Source organism: Hypanus sabinus, chromosome 2 (genome assembly GCF_030144855.1).
Source record: "Hypanus sabinus isolate sHypSab1 chromosome 2, sHypSab1.hap1, whole genome shotgun sequence".
NCBI lineage: Eukaryota > Metazoa > Chordata > Chondrichthyes > Myliobatiformes > Dasyatidae > Hypanus > Hypanus sabinus.
Genome location: NC_082707.1, coordinates 157564735 through 157582946, shown reverse-complemented (window position 1 = coordinate 157582946; position 18212 = coordinate 157564735). Strand labels below are relative to the sequence as shown.

The 18212-nt window shown below is 41.1% G+C and overlaps 1 long non-coding RNA gene across 2 annotated transcripts in view; it reads right to left on the bottom strand.

Annotated features, from left to right (window-relative positions):
* Positions 1–8826: 8826 nt before the first annotated feature.
* LOC132385483 (uncharacterized) overlaps positions 8827–18212 on the bottom strand; it is a 28992-nt gene continuing 19606 nt past the window's right edge. Inside the window, exons 3-4 of one of the 2 annotated variants that reach the window (XR_009509190.1) lie at positions 16442–16560; positions 8827–13456 (exon numbers count right to left, since the gene is read on the bottom strand). This is a non-coding gene — a long non-coding RNA (uncharacterized LOC132385483). Of the gene's footprint in view, positions 16561–18212 lie in introns of both variants that reach the window. The other variant, XR_009509189.1, reaches the window with a different exon arrangement.

Here is an 18212-nt window from a genome sequence, read left to right as displayed (position 1 = left end):
AAACATGAAACACTTCCTATATCTTTGGGGTAACCTTTCAAGACATTAATTTTTACAAGCAAAAAAAATGAACCAACATCAGCACCTCCCAGGTGAACATCCCCAGTTTCAAGGATCTTTTTATACTGTCTACCATGCAACAACGATTTTGTGCACTTCTGAGGCATGGAATCTCTATAGAAGATAACTCAAACAATTGAAAGATAACACATTTTGTGATTCAGCTCTGAACATACCTTCTAGGATTGAATTCAGTTCAAGATGATTGCCACACGCAAGTCACACCCACCTACGTAGTTAAAAAGTCACCGAGCCTGGAAACAAGGCCTTCAGCCCAATTCACTCATGCCATCTATGTTGTCCAGCGGGCTAGTCCCACCTGCTTGTGAGTGGCTAGGAATACTCCTATTTCTCCCAATGTGGGAACGTATTATGAATGCGACTGGGAGCCAGACCAGGAACCATGACTAAAACAAGGCTACGTATGCAGAAAATGTATGGTGGGATGCTTAACTTTGAGTTAAGATGGTGCTGGTAATCCTCTGTGACTTCTGGCTGTTAGCTAATGAAACAAGGATAGCAACTAAATACCTTGTTAACCATGTTTTTTCTGGCAAATAATCATTGCAAGTAATAGTCGGCAGCTTCCCTTTGCATTTGGTGACAACTCAATTTGGCAGAACCAAGGCAAGGTGAGGTGGCAGGCCTGTCACCGAGAGTGTAGCAGAGCATGAAAGACTGGGCACATGACAAATTGAAACTGTGGTGTCTCAGTGCCATACACAACTGAGCAAGATCTGTGTATGGAGGCTGAAATTACAGGTCAAATTGAACGGGCAAAAGTCTGACGTATCAAAGCAGCAGAACCTGTTGTGCAGATGGAGAGTTAAGAACCAGGCCAAATTGGTGTGGATGCCATAGGCAAGGTACAGGCCGATTTTGATCGCTGCTCGAAGCAGCAGAACCCAACGTTCAATGGAGCTGGGCCAGAATGAAAAGGTCAAGGTGTTGGAAAGGTCAGGGTGTCAGGGCCCAAGGCAAGGTACAAGCTGATTAAGATTGCTGTTCCACAGTGTTTATTTGGCTCTACACTGAACTATGGGACTCTCTTGTGGACTCAGCTCAGAAACACTATTTGCTTGCGGTTACTGTTTGCATGATGTTTTTTTCCCATTGAACACTGGGTGTTCGACAGGTCTTTTTTATGGGCTATTTTATTCTTTTATTTTCATATGCACATGATGTGTTTTTTATTCTCTGCATATATATGGGGTTTGTTTTTGGATTTCTTTGTTTTGTGGCTGTCTGTTAGGAGATGAATCTCAAGGTTGTATAATGTATACATCCTTTGATAATAAGATAACTTTGAACCTTTGGGAATGGGGACCAGGTGTACGTTAAACCAAAGCTGTGACTGGGATCGGGAACTGGGGACCAAGTGTGGCTGGGCATGTGACCTGCAGCCCAAAGCCACGGTGATTACGAAAAAGAGCTAAGGATTGATGTGTGAGTGGGAATGTGGATAGATTTGGCTATAGGGAGGGATATGTAAAAGGACAGGAGTAGAGAATAAAGACAAAGTGGGAAAAGAGAGGAGGAAGGTTCGCAAAGTGAGGGAATTCAAGGACAGGACTGATTGAGGCACTGAGACATCAAGCAAAGATGGGTGAAGGAGGACAATGAACAAGGGAGCTTTGTGATCATGAGAGAGATATGTTGAGGGAGGGAAAATGAATGAAAGTGTTGAGTGGCGCTTACATGTGTGCCTACTAATATGTGAGTATTAATCTCCATGTAGCATTGGCTTATCTCAGGTTATCTTGATCCTCTTGGCACTACATCAAGATCTTGTTCTCTCAAGTCCATATGGATATATATTTAAAAAATGCAAATGGGTAACTTCCACACTACAGACCGTGCTCAGTGCAAGGCATGGTTAACCTTGTCACCAAGGACTCTAGTGATTTCTACAGATGTACCTTTGGAAGATTCTGATGAATTGCATCACTGATTGGTACGGAGGATCCAATGCACAGGATCTAACATGGGTTGTAGACAGCCTGTTAGCTTCCTTACCATCCAAGGTATAGTCAAAGGGCAGTGCCTCAAGAAGGCAGCATCCATCATTAAGGGCTTTCACCATCCAGGCCAAGCCCGCTTCTCAACATCTATGGAAAAAACTACAGTCAACCTTTCAGTCCGAGACCCTTCATCAGCATTGATACTGCCTGGCCTGCTGAGTTCCTCCAGCATTTTGTTTGTGTTGCTTCGATTCCAGCATTCACAGATCTTCTCATTTGTGATTGGAATACCATTAGGGAGGAGGTTATAGGAGTCTGAAGACACATACTTAATGTTTTAGAATCAACTTCTTCACCTCTGCCATTAGATTTCCAAATGATCCATGAACCTATGAACACTACCTCACTATTCTTCTTTCACACTATATATTTATTTTATTTTTATTGTAATTATAGTAATTTTCTGTCCACTGTACTAATGCTACAAAACGAATTTCAGTGACAATAAACCTGATTTTGATTCTGAACACTGGAGAAATGACACAAAATCATGCCTGTTCTTTTAATGAAGACCTTCAAAATTAATTCAGTTTTAAAAGAAAGGCATGTTAAGTTACTGACAACTGTTGTGGAATTTGTTAATTAGCTTTTCAATTTGTCATGGTGAGCAATAGATATTGCTCAGTGCCTGTAGTGGTTGCTTTAAAACAAACCAAAAGCACTGAGAGACTAAGCTAGGAGATCTATGATGTATGATGCACTTTCAAAACAATGAACTTCCAAAATCAAAAAAAGTATGTTCAATCCTTTATTAGTAGGCAGCCGTCGATCCCAGGTGAGCATGGTTTTGTGCCTCTGGTGGACTGTGTCCTCTTTTGGGCAGGAAGATTTGAAGGACCAGCTGTTCTCCATGCAGCGGGTTTCCCCTCTCCACGTCACTGATGTAGTTCAAGGGAAGGGCAAGCGCCAATACAGCTTGACACCAGTGTCATTGCAGAGATTGCCAGAGTGAAGTTGTAAATAGCAACAAACTGCCTTAGGGACCCTGACTCCAGATTTCTTCCTTGGGGTTTACTCCCAAAGCCTTTCCCATGGGTGGGTATGGCCACAAAGCAGCGGAGGTTCAAAATCAGAGTTTTCCTTCTCCTAGGCAGGCTGCCGTCCAAGGCTGACGAGCCTCACCTGCCCGAAGCAACTGGTTTTGAGACAGCAATGGTCCACTTTTGCCCCTTTTCTTGTGAGTAGAAACAGTTCTGCCGGGCCTAGTAGCTAAGCCACACGTTAAGGCCAAGAGGTGGACTTGGTTGTCAGAAGGTGTTAGAGATACAAGTCATTTGGAGTACTTTTTTTTTGTAATTTATTTTTTTTATTGAAGTTCATCAAACAAACATTTCCATAAGATGTATTTCAGACATTGTACATATATATATCATATAATCATATATATCACAAAATTTCCACAAAGTATTTATCTGGGGTATACACTTATAGAAAAGAGTGGAAAGAAAAAAACAAGCAAAAGGAAAGAACTATGTACAAGTAGGGAGTGATCTTTTTTTTACAACAGATTCATTGATTTGTGAGAATAAAATCAGGCCTATGAGGCATTATGTAGTTAAACCATTTTTCCCAGTATGAATCAAAATTGTTCCAGCTTATGATTAACAGATGCTGTTATCTTCTCCATTTTGTAAATGTCCATTGTAATTTCCATCCATGTATTTAAAGTTGGGCTCTCTTGTGATAACCATTTCCTAGTAAGAGTCTTTTTACCAGCCACCAACAGTATATTCATTAAATATTTATCTCTTTTCAACAATTCTTGAGGTATATATCCAAAATATATGGTCTTACTCTCCAAGGGTATTTCACATTTAAAGATATCTTGTAGGGCATTGTGTATCCTCCTTTGTTTTTGATAACAGGGCACTCCCAAAAAATATGATCATGATTTGCATTTTGATTTCAACAATTTCTCCAGCAAACGGAGGTTACCATCATAATGGGATTTCTGAGAGGGTGTAATAAAATATCTTATCAAGTTTTTCCATCCAAACTCCCTCCATTTCTGTGAACTGCTACACTTCCATTGATATCTCCATATTGTTGTCCATTCTTCCTTAGATATAATTATCCCTCCTTCCTTCTCCCATTTTGTTTTAATGTATGAAGTCGAATGTGTTTTAAGATTTGACAACCCCTTATACATACTTGAAATGATTCTACTACCATTATCTGAATTATATCCTTTTCTAAAGAGTTCTATTGTTACGTATCCCGTAACTGGATAACTTACCAGCAAAGACAGAGAGTTCCATTGAAGTCTGATGTCACTATTTTCAATTATTTATTTTTTATTTATAAAGGGTCACAAAAGTAGGGTTAATACATACATTCAGATAGTGCACATCGTCAACACTCAATCTAAAGCGTGGGTAAAGTAATAATCATCATTAAGAAGTGAGCTCTACGGTTGTCTAGAGGTTAATAGATTGTCTGTTGGAAATATAAAAGTCACTCAGAAGTCTGCAGGCCTCAGCCCTTTGAAAATCGCTGGGTTTCACGTGGGGCGACCGAGAGAGAGAGAGATTGGGGAGAAGAGAAGGAACTTGCCGAGTCTTGATGAGGCTTCCGTGAAATCGGGGGGGGGGGGGGGGTGGGGAGCGTTGGTTCCCTCTCCCTGATGTTAGTTAAAAGCGGTTTTCTGTGATTCCAGCCACAAAGTCCAATCCCGGAATCTAACGCACGTGGCTTCCTTCAGAATGGCTTCCCGCTGCTGCGGGAACACTCTCGTGTCTTCTTGGTGCGTCTGAGGGGTTGTCCCCCTGAGACTCTCCTTTATACTTCCTCACGGGGTCGCAGGTGTCAATCAGGTTGGGATGATGCAATCTCTCTCTCAACCAGCCCACCTTGCCCGAGGGCTTTTCACGTGGTCTCCATGAGACAATAGTCACTGTCGTCTTATTCTGCATCCCGGGTGGGACCTGCAATTTGGCACGTTTCTCTCTCTCTCTCTCTCTCTCCTCCTGGGTCTACTGACCCCCCCCCTTTCGACGGGTGCTCTTGCGATTCTCACAAAGGAGGGGGCTGGGATCATAACATCTCCCCTCTTAAAACGTTTTTACCAGCAGTTAAAACGGAGTGGTACACAGTCTTACAGGAGTTTTGAATCTAACACAATACACAAGTTTTTCTTTTCACAGAGTACTACCGTTATACATTCAAGTCAGTATCTAAATAGTTAACGATTACAGTGTCCCTTTCTTTAATATCTTAACATTGCGAACCGTACATCAGACTTCAATTCAATAACCACCTATTTATTTTTTCTCTTAACTTAGCTTAGGTGCATTTACAAAAGTTTATGCAAATACTAATCGTTTCAGTCGTTTAACTTAACCAGCAGGTCTCCAAAGGGCTGTCTTTATTATTCACAGGTTTTGGCGCAAACCTGTTCAACCTGCTTGGCTGTCTAACAATGGCCTCCCCATTAACCGTCGCCTCTTTTTCGGCGAGCCCCCCCGTGGGGAAATTGAGTAGTTTTGCGTGGTGAACTCCCGCCCGCCCTGTTCATCGGGGTTATTTTAGCAACACCATGCCCCAGACTTAGACCATTTCCACCTAATTCTTTGATTTTACCCAGGTGGCTGGCCCTTTTATCAGTCCCCTTCAGGCTATTGGTGTTTGATTCGAACTCTTCGCTCAAGTAGCATAACTCTTCGCTCAAGGCGGCCTCTTCACACCCCATCCTGGCATAACAATAGAGTGGGGGGCCCTGCTATTCCCCTGCTCACTCTGTGAGCGATCTGCCAGGTTTAAGATTTCTTCCTTCGATTTGGAAACTACAGACTTTCCGTTTCCTTCAACAACAATCCTCATCCCCCCATTCTTAAATTCTGCGTTAACTTTGAACCCACCTTCGAGTACAAACACCGGTGAACTTACACTTCCCCCGGTTACCAACGTTAACCCTTTTTCCACTGAACCAAGTCTATCTGACCCACAAGGACGGCTGCCCCGTTCCACTGGATCAGATACCTCAGACTTCTTCTGAGCTCCGTTACCAGGTTCAGCACCACGTGCATCCCCATCTCGAACACACTCAAACGGGACATTGGCCTCTTCCAGGCTTTCAACACCCGTACCTTTTTCAAATTCTAACTTTCCCCAATTCTCCCAGTTACTCCCTGGGCAGCTCCCACCCGGGGAAGGCGCAACCCTGCAAGCTGAAACAACCTCCTCGGCCCTTTCAGCAGACTCCTTCGAGGCAAGGGTACCCTTTCCATCTAAGACTGCCCTCACCTCATTATCGGGAACACCTTTAGAACTCTCAAGTTCTTCAAACAATTCTGCCAAACCAGACAGATCATCCCTGTCCAACTCGGGACCTTTTAACAGCTTTATCTGTTTCTCATCTTTATTTCCTACCTTTAGGACCTTTCTCTTCACTAAGAGCAGATCTATCTCCTCTCCCTTACCCCCTTTCACTTTACTACTCTTCATCTGACCACCCTCGAAACCCTCATGGCACAGGGTCATCAAAGACGTCTCGGCCAAATCAAAACTGGCCAGATTTAAACTGCTCTCGTTCACAGCTCTCTCTCTCGATAGGCTGCGAGTGACCGCGACGGCGAGATGGTCCTTGGGCGCTAGGGACGGGGCCACCATACTCGCCGGTCACCAGGTCGGCAGCATAGCTGACCAAACCTTAACCCCTGCTCAGTTGTTCCCCAGCAGGATGTCCACGTCAGCTCTCGGGAATTCTGAGGGCACCCCTATTTCAACTGATCCATACACCAGCTTACAATCCAGAATGACCTTATATAAGGGCACCATTTCTATCCGTTTATTTATTCCTTCCACCTTTACCATGCCCATTTCCCGACCAAATTCTAGTACCTTACGGCTAACCAGGGATAGTTCAGCACCCGTATCCCTCCAGATTCGTACGGGAACTGGTGTGTCTCCCTCCGTCACGGACACGGTTCCGTGTGACAGACAACTCCCAGAGCCTTCTCGTACTCTGTCTACCCTCGGCTCTCTGGTCAATTTGCTGATTACCATGGCACACCCGATAGGGACTGCGGCTTTCCCTCTTCCTATCTCCTTTCTCGGAGCAAAGCATCGAGATGCAATGTGCCCCTCCTTTCTACAATTAAAACAGGTCAAACCCGGAATCCTCTGGCCGTCTTGCCATTCCCCCTCAACCTTACCGCTAGCTCCCGGTGGAACCCCTGCCTCACTCGTCGGACTTTCTCGATCGTTCCCACGGTCTCTCTGGGGACCGTTATTCGAGGAAGTCTTTGTCTTGTGGGTTAGGACATATTCGTCCGCAAACCTGGCAAATTCTGAAATGGACTTATCCGGCTTCTCATTCAAATACACCCGGATCTCCTCCGGAACACAACTTTTAAATTCCTCAATCAAAAACAACTCCCTGAGATGCCCATAATCCTCGTCCACCCTTACCGCGGTGCACCAACGGTCCAAGAGCACCCCCTTTTCATGGGCTAGCTCGGTATACGTTTGATTCCACCCTTTCCTTAAATTTCTAAACTTTTGTCTATACCAATTCGTAAGTCCGGAGAATGACCTTTTTTACCTCATCATAATTCTCCACTCCTCCCTCCTCCAGGGACAACGCTGCATATGCTCGTTGGGCTTTCCCCTTTAACACACTTTGTAACAATGCCACCCACTGCTCTTTTGGCCACTTCTGATTTACTGCCACCTTTTCAAAAAGCAAGAAATAACTATCGACATCTGTCTCCTCGAACGGGGGCACCAATCTCAACTCCCTACTAACATTAATCCGCTCTGCTTGGTCTAACCCTTGATCTCTTCACTCGTTCTTCATCTTCTCAATTTCCCGGTCATGTTGCCTCTGTTTCTCTTTCTCGTTTGCTTCTAGCTCCTTTAGGTGAATTTCATGCTGTCTTTGCCTCTCCCTTTCTCTCTCTCTCTCAGCCCTTTCTCTCTCTCTCTCTCTCAGCCACTTCCAGCTCTTTTAACTTAAATTTCACGTTCCAACTTTAATTTCTCCACCACTAACTGAACCATCGCACTTGATGGTACCTTTTCAGGGATATCTCCCAATACCTCAGCTTCAAACACCTTCTTCCCAATGTAATACTGGGTTATGGCCCTTCGTACCTCCTGCTTTTTCATGGACCTCACTTCTGTGAGGTTCAACTCCTTCGTTAAATTTAACAAGTCTGATTTGGTGGCTGCCTCTAGTGCCCCCACCGTCGGGTTTTCCATAAATTCACCCACGTCCATCTTTGCTGGTTTCCCGTCTGGCTACCCGCGTAACCAGATTCACGTTTTTGATTTACAAGCCCGATTGACTGGCCTCTCAATTAGGTGTCAAATCTCGAGACGAGAACCCCCAAGTTGTTACGTATCCCGTAACTGGATAACTTACCAGCAAAGACAGAGAGGTCCGTTGAAGTCTGATGTCACTATTTTCAAACGTTTTTATTTATAAATGGACACAAAAGTAAGGTTAATACATACATTCAGATAGTGCACATCGTCAACACTCAATCTAATCTAAAGTGCGGGTATAGTAATAATCATCATTAAGAAGTGAGCTCTACGGTTGTCTAGGGGTTAATAGATTGTCCGTTGGAAATATAAAAGTCACTCAGAAGTCTGCAGGCCTCAGCCCTTTGAAAATCGCTGGGTTTCACGTGGGGCGACCGAGAGAGAGAGAGATTGGGGAGAAGAGAAGGAACTTGCCGAGTCTTGATGAGGCTTCTGTGAAATCGGGGGGGGGGGGGGGGGGGAAGCATTGGTTAGCGGTTTTCTGTGATTCCAGCCACAAATTCCAATCCCGGAATCTAATGCACGTGGCTTCCTTCAGAATGGCTTCCCGCTGCTGCGGGAACAGTCTCTCGTGTCTTCTTGGTGCGTCTGAGGGGGCTGTCCCCCTGAGACTCTCCTTTATACTTCCTCACAGGGTCGCAGGTGTCAATCAGGTTGGGATGATGCAATCTCTCTCTCAACCAGCCCACCTTGCCCGAAGGCTTTTCACGTGGTCTCCATGAGACAATAGTCGCTGTCGTCTTATTCTGCATCCCGGGTGAGACGTGCAATTTGGCACATTTCTCTCTCTCTCTCTCTCCTCCTGGGTCTACTGACCCACCCCCCCCCCCCCCCCCGACGGGTGCTCTTGCGATTCTCACAAAGGAGGGGGCTGGGATCATAACACTATCAAGCATGTATTTGCCTAGGTTACATTTTTACACGTCTTATTAACATATTGTCGCATCTGTAAATACCAATAAAAATCTTGTTTTTCTATTAAGTGTTTCTCTTTAAGCATTTCAAAACTGAACAGCATTCCTTCTTTCATTATGTTGCAAAGAACTGTTATTCCTTTAGCTGTCTAGTCCTTAAATCTAGCATCCAATTTATTTGGTGTAAAATCAGAGACATATGCACACCATTTAAGAATTGCAATATCTCCCTCTGGATTATATTCTTTTATATTAGTTTTCCATATTTTAAGAGTCAATTTCACCCATGGGTTATGACTAGTATTTATGTACCTTTGCAGGTTGTTATCAGCCAAAATTGCTTGTATGGGGATGGGAAGTACCCGCTCCTCAATGTTTTTCCATTGATTGTCATATGATGGGTTGCACCAACATATCACAGCTCTCAACTGTGCTGCAAAATAATAATCTCTAAGAGAAGGCAAGCCCCATGCCCCCCTTTTCCTTTGCTAATTGCAAACTCTAGGCCTTTTACCCAGCCAAATATACCTTGATAGCATCTTGTTCCATTAATTGAATTGATTTTGATTAATCTCTATAGGTAGGGTCTGAAAGAGATATAACAGTCTGGGCAGTATATTCATTTTAATAGACTCAATCCTTGAAATGAGACTGAAAAAAGGAATCAGGCACCATCTTGCCACATCTTCCTTAATTTTTTAATATAAAGGCTGATAATTACATTCTGATAATTTTGCCAAATCTTTTGGCATAATGATGCCCAAATATTTGAAAGACTCTGTGTGCTAAGCCCAGGGGTATTGATTTTTAATTTCTCTTGGTGGGCTATAGTAATATGAAAGTAATTGGGTTTTATCTATGTTGATCATGTATCCTGATAATTGACCATATTGTTCAAAGGATTGCATCAATTTAGGTAAAGAGTATGTTGGTTGCCCAAGATAGATCAAAATGTCATCCGCATAACAAGCCAATTTTTGCTCTGTCCCTTTAATAGTAATTCCCCTGATATCTTCATTTTGTCTGATGTATTGAGCTAATGGTTCCAGATATAGCGCGAAGAGTAGCGGTGACCATGCACAACCCTGTCTCGTGCCCCTTTCTAGGGTAAGACTATTTGATAAATGTCCATTGATTTTAATCCTAGCAGGAGGATTGTCATATAGTGTCTGTATAGTTTTAATAATTGTGTCTTGGAAACCAAATCTCTGTAAAACTCTGTAAAGAAAATTCCAATTAACTGAATCAAATGCTTTCTCAGCGTCTACGCTTATCACTATTGCTTCGATTTTATTTTTTTTTATATGATCCATAATGTGAAGTGTCCTTCGTATATTGTCTTGAGTCTGGCATTGTCGTATAAAACCTGTCTGATCATTACGTATCAGTATAGGTAAAAACTCCTCTAATCGTTTGGCCATAATGGAGATAAATAACCTATAATCTACATTAAGAACGGATATTGGTCTAAATGACCTGCATTCCATTTTATCCTTGCCTTCTTTCAATCTGATTGAAACATATATTTAAGGGATTGGACACGCTGGAGGCATGAAGCATGTTCCCACTGATGGGTGAGTCCAGAACTAGAGGCCACAGTTTAAGAATAAGGGGTAGGCCATTTAGAACAGAGATGCAGAAAAACTTTTTCACCCAGAGAGTGGTGGATATGTGGAATGCTCTGCCCCAGAAGGCAGTGGAGGCCAAGTCGCTGGATGCATTCAAGAGAGAGTTAGATAGAGCTTTTACAGATAGCGGGGTCAAGGGATATGGGGAGAGGGCAGGATCGGGATACTGATTGTGTATGATCAGCCATGATCACAGTGAATGGCGGTGCTGGATAGCTGAATGGTCTACTCCTGCACCTGCTGTCTATTGTCTATTGTATTGCTGAGATTATCGCTTCTTTCCAACTGGGTGGCATTTGTGCCTTTTTTAGAGCCCAGTTCAGTGTGGGGAGTAAAACAGGAATGAGCTCATTTTTAAATTCTTTGTACCACTTTGCCATATACCCATCTGATCCTGGTGACTTGCTTAATATAAGCCTTCTAATTGCAGCTTTTAATTCAACTTCAGTTATGTCAGCAGTCATCCTTCTTATTTTGTTCTTCGCTCAAAGTAGGTAACTCTAGAGAATTCAAGAAGGTGTCAATTTGGGTTATGCTTCCCCCTGGAACGTTGGAATACAGCATTTTGTAAAACACCTCAAAAGCTTCTTGAATTTCACTTAGCTTATTTTTTATCATTTTCATTCTTGGGTCCCTAATTCTATGAATTGTATTTTCTGATATCTTTTTTTTCAGTTTCCACGCCAGTATTTTCATAGATTTTGATCCACTTTTATAATGTTTCTGCTTCAGAAACATTGTTTTTCCTGATTTCTTGCCTAGCCAAATTATTTATTTCATTCCTAATTCTGTTAATTTCCCCTAATGTATCCTGTGCCAAATTCAATTTGTGTTTTTTCTCTAGTTCCCTCAGCCTATTTTGTAATTCCTCTTATGTTTTATTCCTTTTTTTCTTATATGAAGATATCGCTATAATTTTCCCTCTTAAGACTGCCTTCAGAGTATCCCATAAAATGGGAGGTGAAACCTCTCTATTATCATTAAATTCTAAGGAGAGACCAATTTATTTTTTAATTTGTTCCTTAAAGTACGGATCATTCAGTAGACTTGAATTTAGTTTCCAAATAGTATTCTTTCATTGTAAGTCAAAATCAACAGATAGATATATAGGTTAATGGTCATTTACATCTATTGTCCTAATTCCACAGGTGTTTATTTTGTCTCTGTCTTTTCCAAATGTTATGAAATAGTCTATTCTTGTATATATAGAATGGGGAGCAGAATAATGAGTGTAATCCCTTCTATCGGGGAAAAGGTCCCTTCATATATCAATTAAACCAACATCCTCAAAAAGTGTATTAACTTTCTTATGTAAGGATTTTGTTTCATAGGTTTTTCTAATGGAAAAGTCTAAGTTTGGTTGTAATTGTAAATTTAAGTCTCCCCCACATATCAGGAGACCTTCTGTTTCCGCTACCATAATATCAGCAATTTTCTGAAAGAAACCAATATCACTTCCCGGGGGTGCGTATATATTCAATAGAGTAACTGAATTTCCGTCTATATTCCCCCTTACCAGAATATATCTGCCCTCTTTATCTCCCAATTTCAAATACTTTTTTAAAATTTAGCATACGAGATAAGAATAGCAACTCCTCTCCTATGTCCTGATTTATATGAGGAGAAAAACAGATTAGTGAAGCCCATTCTCTTTACTTCTTATGCTCATTATCACTTAAATGAGTTTCCTGTATATATACTACACGGGCTTGTTCTTTTTTCATTTTGGATAAAATTATCTTATGTTTGATTGGATTTAATAGCCCATTTACATTAAAAGAAAATAATTTTACCTTGTCCTTAGCCATCTGTATTTAGCTGTCAATGTATCATTTAAATTAGAATAAAACTTAATCGATCTACTCCCTGATCAAATAAGAACCAAGAAACTCAAATAATAACAAAAATGGAAATGAACGTGTGATTCCAAGGCTGAGGTCTCTAGTAAATGACCCTGCATTGAGCTAGAGGAAATGTCCAGCTGTGGGAGATAACCCCTTCTATTTGTGAGTTGAGTATTCATAAAAGTCAGTGAACAAATCCATTACACAGAAAAGATTTCCCTGTGTACTCCTTATATATATATATATACACACACACACACACACACACACACACATACATATACACACACACACACACACAACACACATACACATTATATGCACATATATATTCTCATTTTGTTGCGGAAAAAGGAGTAACTGAGCGAATAAAGAGTAACAACTAAGTAATATAAAATCCACATTATAATAAGTATTTCTCAAGTTAGGTATATCACCATGTACTTTTGCTTCTGTTTAGCTTCTCAACATTTTTAAAGTTAGCCAAACCTTATGGCTCTTCTGAAGGGGGTGAGGACTGTTTTTGGGAAACTCCCGGTCTCTTCCTGATATGTTTTTCTCGGCCTCCTCCCATCTCCTGCCTTCTCGTTTCTCGCACTATTTCCCAAGCTGAGCAGGACAATTCCTCAGCCAGGCTTTCTTTCGTTTTGGTCATGCTGACAGGCAACCCTCTGGCCTTCATGTCTGTAGTCGCCTCCACCACTGTCTGGTACAACTGCGTCCTGTTGTCATAAAACACTCAAAGTTTAGCAGGGTACGGAGTTTGAAATCTAATCTTATTTTGCTTTAATACTCGTTTTACTTCGGAGTATTCTTTGCGTTTCTGGAGGATCGCCGGGGGGGGGGGGTAATCTTGGTCAAAATATATTAATTTATCCTCTAAAAACACTCTTTTCTTACCCCAGGCCCTTCGTAGAATCTCTGCCTTGGTGCTGTACTGAAGGAATTTAATTATAATTGAGCGTGTCTTTCTATCCTGGGTAGGTTTTGGGACTAACGCGCGGTTCACTCTTTCGACTTCCAGCTCCATTGCTGGGGGAAGTTCCAGCGCGTCCCGCAGTAACTTTTCAACAAACTTCGTCATAGACGGGCCCTCCGCTCCTTCGGGAATGTTGTAGATTCTGATATTTTTCCGCCGTGATCTTCCCTCCAGGTCAAGCAGTTTACCTTCTTGGTGATGTATCATTTTTATTGTCTTGCTCAGAATCCGTTCCACATTTTGAACGCAATCTTCCACCTTCTCAATGAGAGTCTCTGCCACCGCAATTTTTTGATTAACTCTGGCGAGCTCTGCCTTAATATCACGGAGCTGCTGCTTTATATCTTTCTGGACCTCCATTATTTCTTTCAAGATTTCAAAGACGTTCGCCGCTTCGTCTGAACGAGGCCCGGCAGCCACCTTGCTAGCATGCAGTCAGGTAGGAGAGCCGCTCACTGCACTCCTCTTGGATGCAGGCTCCGCAGTGTCGCTTTTTTAATTTCCATTTCTTCTCCCCATTCTTGCCCCTCTTTTCAGTTTAAATATTTTTTGAAAAGTATTATATTTGACGTGTTAATAGGGCTTAATATGCATTTTTCTGGAGGAACTACTGACTTAAGCTGCCATTCTCGACGATGACGTCACCGGAAACCCATTTGGAGCACTTTATAGGTAGTGGGAGCTTATCCCCACTCCCAACCCCAGCTATGACAACCTTTATGACAAAACCAGCAAAGATGATAAAACTTGCGGTGACAAAAAAACTAATGAAACTAAATTAGTAATATAGAATTAAGATTAGTGAAATAACGAAGTTAGCAGTTGAACTAATGTACTTCAGTGCAGTTAGCAATCTAGTTAACATTCTGATGACGTTCCAATTAGAGGTCCCAATTAGCATAAGTGGTCAAATTAAATCAATTAAAAATCACTCTGTGTGACTCAACCACTCTCCACTAGATTAAATAATAACTAATCACAAATGTGAATACACAGCTACATTCATTTGCTTCTACAACATGTCAACCACCGTGACTGATTACCATAGTAAATGTACCACCGACAGAAAATAGATACATGGCTCCAACAGACAGATAATAGGTACGTGGCTTTGACATCCCAACAGCTTAATTATTACACTATAATAACTACAACTACATACTACTAAAAATAGGAGACATGAAATATTCAGTGATAAACATCCTAATATTTATACAAATGTCCAGTCAAGTCTTGATACAGTCATCTAGGCCAGAGTTTATCAGCACCAAGTCCAATACAAAGTGATCTTTTCCAGCACTCTCAGTCAAGTCAGGAAATCAAGTCAAATTTCTAGAGTTGTAGACACAGATCTTTGTTATAAGCCTGTACAGACATCTGGTCTTGGTCATGATGTGCACCTGCTGTACAAATCCTCTTCTGTCTGGAAAGACTCGAATGACTCTTTTCACAATTCAAGGCACTGTGTCATCAACTATAAGCATAAGACCAAAAGATATTGTCTGTCTGTCTAGGTACCGTATCTGATGTGGACGTTGGTGACCATGGTTTTCCATACAAATCTATCCCTCGTTCTTTGGATGACTTCCATTTCCTCAATGTGTAACCACCTGGCTAGGCTTTTGATGTACATAAGCCGACGTCTTCCTCTAGGTTTACTCCGCTCGATCTTTCCAGAGAGTATGTATTTTTCCAGTTCATCTTTCTGCATGATGTGTCCTGGGAATCTGAGTTGTCTTTCTCTTATTGTTGATATAAGTGATCTAACTGCTTGGGCTCTTCTGAGAAATTCTTCATTTGATGCGTATGTGGTCCATGATTAGCAGAATTAGCAGAATAGCAGAATTAGGCTATTTGGCCCATTGAGTCTGTTTCACAATTTCATCACGGGTGATCCATTTTTCAACTCAGCCCCAATCTCCTGCCATCTCCCTGTATTCTGTTCATGCCCTGACTAATAAAGAACCTATCAACCTCTGCCTTAAAAATACATAAAGACTTGGCCTTCAGAGCTGCCTATGGCAACCCAAATTCCACAGATTCACCATTCTCTGGCAAAATTCCTCATCTCCATTCTAAAAGGATGCCCCTCTATCTTGAGACTGTGCCCTCTGGTCTTCGACACTCCTACCATAGGAAACATCCTTTCCACATCCACTCTATCAAGGCCTTTCACCATTCGACAGATTTCAATTAGGTCACCATTCATTCTTCTAAATTCCAGTGAATAAACCCCACAACCATCAAAAGCTCTTCATATGACAAGCCGTGTAATCCTAGAATAATTGTCATGAACCTCCTTTGAACCTGCTCCAGTTTCAGCGCGTTCTTTCTAAGATAAGGGGCCCAAAACTGCAAACAATACTCCATGGGCCTCACCAGTGGTTTATAAAGTCTGAACATTACATCTTTGCTTTTATATTTTAGTCTTCTTGAAATGAATGCTAACATTGCATTTACCTTCCTCAAAGCAGACTCAACCTGCAAACCTTTTGGGAATCCTGCACAAGGACTCCCAAAACCCATTCCACCTCAGAGTTTTGTATTTTGGGGGGAAGTCACGTGATGACGTAGGATCGAGACGCGGGAACCCAGCTCTCCCGTAAAAAATCAGTAAATTAATGTTTAAGTGAAGAAAAGTTAGTCAATACTTTCTAAAAGTTACTTATAAACTATTCCGATTGTTTCAAGTTATGCCTCACAAACAGAAGATCAAGAAAACTACTACCATGAAGACAACGCAAGTTGGAACAGAATCAAGGCCCACTTCTGCCAAAGAACCGCAGGCTCAGGTACATTTCACCTCCAGCGATACAGAACAGGAAACTGCGGCAACATCGACCATTTCTAAAGAAAAAAACCAACGAGAACTGCACAAACGTGAAGGAAGGAGCATGCACAAACGATAGCAACCTGAACCACAAATCCCAGTTAGGATTGAAACCGAAAGTGAAAATTGATCTGAGGTAGATTCAGATTCTCTGGAAAAATCAGACGAAGATGGAGGTAAAAGTTTTTCTGGAAATATAGAAAAGACTTTGATGCAAATAATGCGTAAATTAGAAAAATTAAACGCATTAAAAGTAATCAAAAAAAAGATAAATATGGAGATTATGTTTGATAAAATGACAAAAAGACAGGAAAAAATGGAAAAGAGTATTATAGATTTGAAAGCTACAACGGAAGACATGGTTGAAGGAATGAATAAAATGGAAGATGATATCACTGCCTGGACATCAGAAAGAAAACAATTGTTGGAAAAAATGGATAAGCTTGAAAATTTTAGTAGATGAAACAATATTAAAATTGTTGGACTTAAAGAAGATATAGAAGGAAAAGATCCAATAATTTTTTTTCAAAAATGGATCCCTGAAAACTTGGAAATGGAAGGAGAAACTCTAATTGAAATTGAAAGGGCTCATACAGCCTTAAGGTCAAGACCTCAAGTTGATCAAAATCCATGATCAATTTTGATAAAATACTTAAGATACCAAGATAAAGAAAAGATTCTGAAGGCGACTGCTCAATGTGCCAAAAAGAGAAACTGGCCATTGATGATAGAAGGGAAAGCAGTTCTTTTCTATCCTGATATAAGTTATAACCTTTTGAAGAGAAAGAAGGAATTTAACCCAGTGAAAAAAGCTTTATGGGAAAAGGGTTATAAATTTATAATGCATCACCCAGCAACACTGATAATTTTTTTGGAGGATGGAAAAAGAAGATTTTTTACCGATTATTGAGAAGCGGAGGAGTTCGCACCAAAACTCCCAACTATTCACTAACTACACATAGAGATTGCCAAGCATAATGGATTAAAGATGAAGACAGAGACAGTGAATGGAAGTGATGGACATTTAAGGATGATACAGGGGAGAAAGGCAAAATTTCAGAAATACGAATTGAGAATAGTTTTTTTTCTATATATATACACACACTTATTTATGTTGTGGGGGGGCTGGGGAGCTTTGGATCGATTACTGCGGGATTCACGTGTGTAATCATGGCGATTGCCATGACCCGTACAACAGAGGGGGGTAATGTTGTGTTCTTTTTTTTCCACAACATTAGGAGGGGGGTATTTTGTTTTTTTCTTTATAATCTATTTTTCTTCTATCTTTCAGCCTGGATGATCGGGGGGACACACATAGCAACATGGAGAATTTTAAAAAGATTTCCCAAGATACCACGAAAGTTGAAAGATTAGGTTATAGATTGGAGTAACATAATTAAAAATAATGACTAATATACTGAATTTTTTAAGTTTTAATGTTAATGGGCTTAATGGACCAGTGAAAAGAAAAAGAATCTTAACATACATTAAAAAAAATGAAAATAGATATAGCATTTTTACAAGAAACACATTTAACAGAGATAGAACATCAGAAATTGAAAAGAGATTGGGTTGGAAATGTTATTGCAGCTTCACTTAATTCAAAGGCGAGAGGAGTTGCAATTTTGGTTAATAAAAATTTACCAATTAAAATACAAAACGTATTAAT